We start from the raw sequence: 6,759 nt of genomic DNA on the forward strand, positions 1-6,759 counted from the left end.
AACTGCTCTGTTCCTTGCAGAGTCCTTTTTATATTGTACTCTGGATTTTAAGAAATCGTTGGAACATTTGAAAAGAATGCCAGCACACCTGCAGTCATTTTCTCCACCACCCTGACACGAATGTTTTCTTCTGTGCCCCTTCCCTCCCTGGCTCTGTCCACCTGCATGCAGTGGGTACGCCATGGGGTTGCTGCTGCTTTTCACAGGGTGGGAGCTAGAATCGAGTTTTGTCACAAGTATTGTCTCGCGGCTGGATAGTCTGGGATATTGATACGTGGTTCCTCCACTGTTGGACAAAATCTAGTTTTTTCCGTTTCTTTTTCTGGTTTCCTCCCCGAGAGGTTTCCAGCAACTCCGTGTGGAGGCTGATCCAGCTCCATCTTGGATGCTGACGTGCTATCTTGACTTCTGATTAACCTGTTCCAGGATTGACTCTAAGATTTCCACTTTATCTGCTGTTACCTTACATCCTGCCCTTAGGCCAAAGCAACCTTGACCATGAATCCTGGCTTTAGGCAGACTCACAGAGCATTCTCGCCTTTCCCTGAGGGGTCAGCTTCAACTGTCCTACACACTCCTTCCCTACGGTGGGTAAGTCCTGGTCCTGGGGGTAATGGCGCGGGGATCCACTGTTCCTCTCAACGCTGCCTGGGACATGGCTTTTGTTCGTAAGTCCCTAATAAATTTTTTTTTCTAAGAAACTGGATTTGTCGGCCTCTTTCCTCAGCCTTTGGGGGTGGGTTTGCATAGACCTGCCCACCGCAGAACACCAAGCGTCTGGCAGCTTTCACAAGGCACTTAGCTTTGGCCCAGAAGCGAAAGAAGCCTCTTGCCCCAGAGAGTAGCATGGGTCACCACTGGTTAAACAGATGGTTCTGTTCTTTCTTCCTCCTTGATTGGCAAGCAGGAGGAATTTAAGATGCCTTCACAGGGAAAGAGGCAGGTTCCTGGTGAAAGGAACCCTGGAGAAGCTGCCGCTGCCTTCGGGCAATTTCTAGCAGCCAGCATGGGGTCTTACACAGGGAGGTGCCCAGCCTCAGGGGCATGCAGTGACACCCACTCACATCTCCTGGAGTCCCTCCTTGCCCAGCTCCCAAAAGCAAGCTATCATTTGGAAGACTGCCAAAATGCTTCCTCTTTTAAGCAGCCTTCCAGGACTATGAGAAGAGAAATAACGGAATTCCACCCAACATGCGCACCTAACACACACACACACACACACACACACACGTGCACGCGCACACACACTCTACCTCCTCATCTCCTGCAGATAAAAGCACTTGCCTTTGTCCAGCACTGAAAATGAGACGTGTCTGGTGTTCATGAGTGAGGCTTAGAATGGGCCCAGAGGCTTCTATTTGATTTGCTGATGTCACAAGGTCAGCAGTGGGGAGGGCAATGGTTTGGGAAAAAAACATAGTCTATTGTCCTGGATTAATTTCACATTTGCAGTGCTAAATGAGCAAGTTGCTAGCTTATTCTGAGCCCATGATCTCAGCACATGTGGGAGTAAAGGGCATCGGAGCTCCCCATCGCTGTACTGTTTTGGGATTCTTCGTAGAGCAGCCCAGGGATGAAAGAACACGGTGTATGGTACAGGAGTGGGGGCCAGGAGGTAGGGCCACCCTCCAGGACATCTCTTGGTTTCTGCAGCTCCCAGCCCTGCTGCACACAGCCTGACTTCCTCCTCTGGCTGGGAGCCCCATGCGGTCACACCTGGGCCTGCCCTCTCCAGCTCCACCCTTGGCACCAGGTCCTGGGGCCGCACTAATGACGTGCCTAGAAAAACCTTGTGGGAGGAGGCAGGTTACTGAACTGGGAACCCTACAGAGGACAGGGGAACTTTGTTGAGGAAATGAATGTGGGGCTAGTGTGCAGGGAGGGTGGATGTGGTGAATGAAAAACAGAGCACTTAGAGTTCCTAGAGGGTAGGATTCCAGCTGCTTATGGGTCTATCAGTGAACACGCTGAAGGAAAAGCTTCCAGAAAGAACTGCTCTCAGTCCCTCTCGTACCAGCAGCAAGGCCTCCCCTCTGACTTCTGGGGAAGGATTACATTAGAGCAGCCGTACTCTTGGCCCTGGCCTGGCTTCTCCAGAGAAGGGCGCTGTGGGAGGAGGCAGGTTACTGAACTGGGAACCCTACAGAGGACAGGGGAACTGAGCACCTCGGGCCTCACCGCCACGGCTCATGTCTCAGCCTCGTTCATCTCGGAGCCCAGCCCTCGGCGAGGTGGCTGCTGAGAGACGTCACGGGCTGTGTGGAGACGTCTTGGAAATAAATGTTGGAAATGGATGCTCGCTGCCACAAAGAAAAATCAGCACTGAGACAAAGGACCTTCCAGCTGCTCAATTTTTACTCCCTGGACTGCAGGAAGAATACTCCCAGCAGCCACTGTGCCACGAGAATACAATGAACAAAGGAAAACTCGCAAATATGTCCCTTATGCATTTGGGGTTGTCCTTACTGCTGTGTCTGATCTCTGTTGCCTGGAGTCAGACCTCACAATCTAAAGTAAAACCTGACTGGTTAGTAACTTAAAACTTTTCTAAACAGGTAAAAGCAGTGGAGAGCTGGGACATGCCCATGAGCACCTCCAGCACAGATATCTTGGTTAAAGTTCAAGGACATAGAACGTACTATGTGCCTGTTCGCATGGCATGTCTAACAGCTACATAGGATGGGGCTTAACAAAGTTATCAGCACACTTACTCTTTAACAAGAAAGGAAGCTTTCAAAAGGAACTTTTCTACTTCCCACAAGAAGGGAGATCCAGGAGTGGGGAGGCAGGAGCCACAGGGAAGGGGTGTCAGTAAAGGGGGAACCTGCTGGTGGCTGGAGGGAGAGACTGTGGAGAGAGTCAACGTCCACGGGCAATTGGTGGAGTTTGCTGTGCTGCGCAGGTGCAGTGAACACCTCCCTGTTCAGCTCTTCTCTAAAACTTTTAGCAACTCCTGGTTTAGCCAGACTTTCTGGAGAATGGTGGAGGCGCTGCGTCCCTGTGAAGAGTCATACAGAGCAAGAGCAGACCCTGTGTCCTCGGTGGGGTCACCCTGGGAGTCCTGGGCTCACCTCCAAGCTCCAGTGGCAGTGTCTCCAATAACCTGCACCCCTCCCTGTTGCTAATGGCCCTTCCTAGAGGCCATCATTCTACTTAACCTCTTGTTGGCATGTAACATTGCAGACCACCCTATATTCTTTTTTATTTTTAGACAGTCTTGCTGTAGCCCACGCTGGATTGCAGTGAGCACTGATGTGATCTCTGCTCTCTGCAACTTCCTCTGCCTCCCAGGTTCAAGCGATTCTCCTGCCTTAGCCCTCAAAGTAGCTGGGATTACAGGCATGCACTGCCATGCCCAGCTGATTTTTGTATTTTTAGTAGAGACAGGATTTCACCATGTTGGCCAGTCTGGCCTCGAACTTCTAACCTCAGGTGATCTGCCTGCCTCAGCCTCTCAAAGTGCGGGGATTACAGGCCTTAGCCACTGTGCCTGGCTCACTATATTCTTCATATTTCCTTTCTGCCTTTCCCAGAAGCAGACGCTGGGACGAGGACTTGGGTCCTCCACTTGGGAGGTGGTCCAGGAAGCAGAAACGAGAGTGCAAGGAAAGTGAGACAAGAAGGAGGAACGTCAGCATAGGGTATGTTATCAAGGTCACTGCTGAGGGCAACACGGCTGCCGGGTACGATTCTGTGGAACCTCCTGAGAACTGTAACAACGTGCCTTCCAGAACTATCCATGTGTTAGTCAGGAATGAGGAGTAGGTATCTTCTGGTTCCTGTCTCCCACCTGAAGATTGTCCTGGTGATATGAACCGCCCCACACCTCAGGAACACACTTGCACACGGGCCCAGTGGGTTTCCCTGGCTTCAGAGGGCAGAGACTGAAAAGGTGGCTGTGAGTTTGAGCTGGAATGCTGTCAATGAAAGGAACTCCCTGATCTCAAACACAGCGGCCCGCCAGAGCCACCCTGTAGGCAGAGGAGGGGTGGGGGATGTGATGGGGTCACAGAGGCATTGCGAGTGTCACTGACCACTCTTCCCACCGATCTGTTGACAGTGAACATCTGCTAATGCCACATGATGTCCACCTCCTTTCTTAAATGCTCACATGCTCCCAGGGATCAGAACACCACCCTGATGGCCTCCAGGTCTGTGCTTTAGCCAAATCCTTTCTTCTGCATATGGAACTGGTCCCGGGGCCTCTCCTCCCTGGAGCCATGAAATCTCTTCCTCAACCTCCAACAAACCAAAGCCACACTCTGCTTCCCCTCCAATCTGCTCCTCATCCTGGATGCCGCATCTCACCACCAGAGGCTCAGTCCTCCTCCTGGACGCCACATCTCACTGCCATCCTCCTCCTCCTCCTCCTGGACGCCACATCTCACTGCCATCCTCCTCCTCCTCCTCCTGGACGCCACATCTCACTGCCATCCTCCTCCTCCTCCTCCTGGACGCCACATCTCACTGCCGTCCCCCTCCTCCTCCTGGACGCCACATCTCACTGCCGTCCCCCTCCTCCTCCTGGACGCCACATCTCACTGCCATCCTCCTCCTCCTCCTGGACGCCACATCTCACTGCCATCCTCCTCCTCCTCCTGGATGCCGAGTCTCACTGCCATCCTCCTCCTCCTCCTCCTGGACGCCACATCTCACTGCCATCCTCCTCCTCCTCCTGGACGCCACATCTCACTGCCGTCCTCCTACTCCTCCTGGACGCCACATCTCACTGCCATCCTCCTCCTCCTCCTGGACGCCACATCTCACTGCCATCCTCCTCCTCCTCCTGGACGCCACATCTCACTGCCATCCTCCTCCTCCTCCTGGATGCCGAGTCTCACTGCGACGGGCTCAGTCCTAGATGCCATCACCCAGGACATCTCACTGCCATCAACTCAGCTGCCCGAGTCAGAATTTCCTGACGATTCCCCTCTCTCCTTTATTCTCCATACCAAGTCCAGGCAGCCTCTGGTGGCCAGGCGATGGACTCTGCCAGGTTGCTTCATTGCTCCGGACTCACCAACTTTCTTCTCTGGGAACTGATGTGAGAATCTGTTAAGATTCACATGCGATGTTCAGGTTTGCCCGAGCCATGTTAATCCCACAGGGTTATGCCTTCTACCACGTTATCCACAAATAGTATCTCTTACCTTCCTAGGCCCCAGCACGTCCCCTCTGCAGCCTCACAGCCCTCCCAAAAGGGCCCCTGTGCAGCTTTGCCACTTCAGGTTTTCTTGGCTCTAATGCAATGCCACATGGCTGGCTCCATCTTCCCGTTGATTTTTCATTATTCTGCCTCATCCCGGAAGCACTTCCAGGTTGAGCAGAAGGGAGGTTCTGACTGTCTTAAGCCTCCTCCACTCCCAGGACCTGGATGGAGAAAGCCCAGGCTCTCCACCGCCCTCTAGTGGTCCCCTGTCTTCCTCACCTCCCTGGGAATGTGCATCCTTGGATTTCTAGGTGATGTCAGCGCCCCACATCCATTCCTGCCTTCCTTACGTCTGTTGTCTGTGGTCCTTGAGCCTGTGACATTACACCTCTTGGGGCTCTTTCAGGTTCAGGAGAGCAGGGAGCAAGGCTATGGCATCTGTTTAGCACAGATCAAGCCCAGGCACTCTGGGTATTGCCTTCTCTGTGGGTACAGCAAACACGAACTTAGCTTTCCCCGTATGCTGGGGCTTGGTCTCCTTGCCCTTGGGGAGCTCTTCTTCTGCAGGGATGCTGATTAAATGCTCAGGAAATGGTGTGAAGCACAGCCAATTCTTGTTATTCACAGTAGTTATCTATAAAGTTGGGAATTAGAAAACACTGAACCACTGCTCCTAGTGGAAGCACAGGGTGAGGTTCATACTGTATGGGGTTCCTGAAACCTCTTGTTGTGACATTTTTGTCAGCTGATCAATATGTAACCCTGTTTTACATGCATTTTTTTCTCTTTTCTTTCTTTATTTTTTTTTTAGCAATGGGGTTTCACTATATTGGTCAGGCTAGTCTCGAACTCCTGACCTCAGGCAATCCATCTGCCTCTGCCTCCCAAAGTGCTGGGATTATAGGCGTGAGCCACGGCGCCCAGCCAGTGAATTTTTTTTTTTTTTTTTGAGATGGAGTCTTGCTCTGTTGCCCAGGCTGGAGTGCAGTGGCACAATCTTGGCTCACTGCAACCTCCACCTCCCAGGTTTCAGCTATTCTCCTGCCTCAGCCTCCTGAGTAGTTGGGACTACAGCCACGTGCCACCATGCCCAGCTAATTTTTTTGTATTTTTAGTAGAAACAGGGTTTTACTGTAGTGACCTAGCGAGTTAGAAGGAATGCGCCACACGCTGAGTTCCAAATTAAGAGTTCTTTTATTAGCCGGTGACCAAGAGACGGCTAATGCTCAAAGTTCTCTCAGCCCCGAGGAAGGGGCTTGATTATCTTTTATACCTTGATTTAGGTAGGGGAGGGGGGTACTTAGCTGAAGCGGAATTTTACAGAAGCAGAAAAGCAGGTTAGAGGAAGGGACTGTGGGCACAGATGTTTTCCATACAATCACTAAGAATGGGGGTGATCAGACTTCTGCTACACAATGATCAAAGGGAAATTTTTTTTTACAATAGCAGGGGGGTTTGCCAAGCAGGATACAGTTACAATGGTTACAAGTGTTAAGAACAGTAGGCTTCAACACTTCTAAGTGCAGCATGACCAAGTTATGTAGTTATGTACCCAAAGGGGCTGTGGTAGGGAGGGGAAAGCTAGGCTGGAGTTTACAGCTAAGATGAAG

The sequence above is a fragment of the Callithrix jacchus genome, chromosome 19 (genome assembly GCF_049354715.1).
Source record: "Callithrix jacchus isolate 240 chromosome 19, calJac240_pri, whole genome shotgun sequence".
Taxonomy (NCBI): domain Eukaryota; kingdom Metazoa; phylum Chordata; class Mammalia; order Primates; family Cebidae; genus Callithrix; species Callithrix jacchus.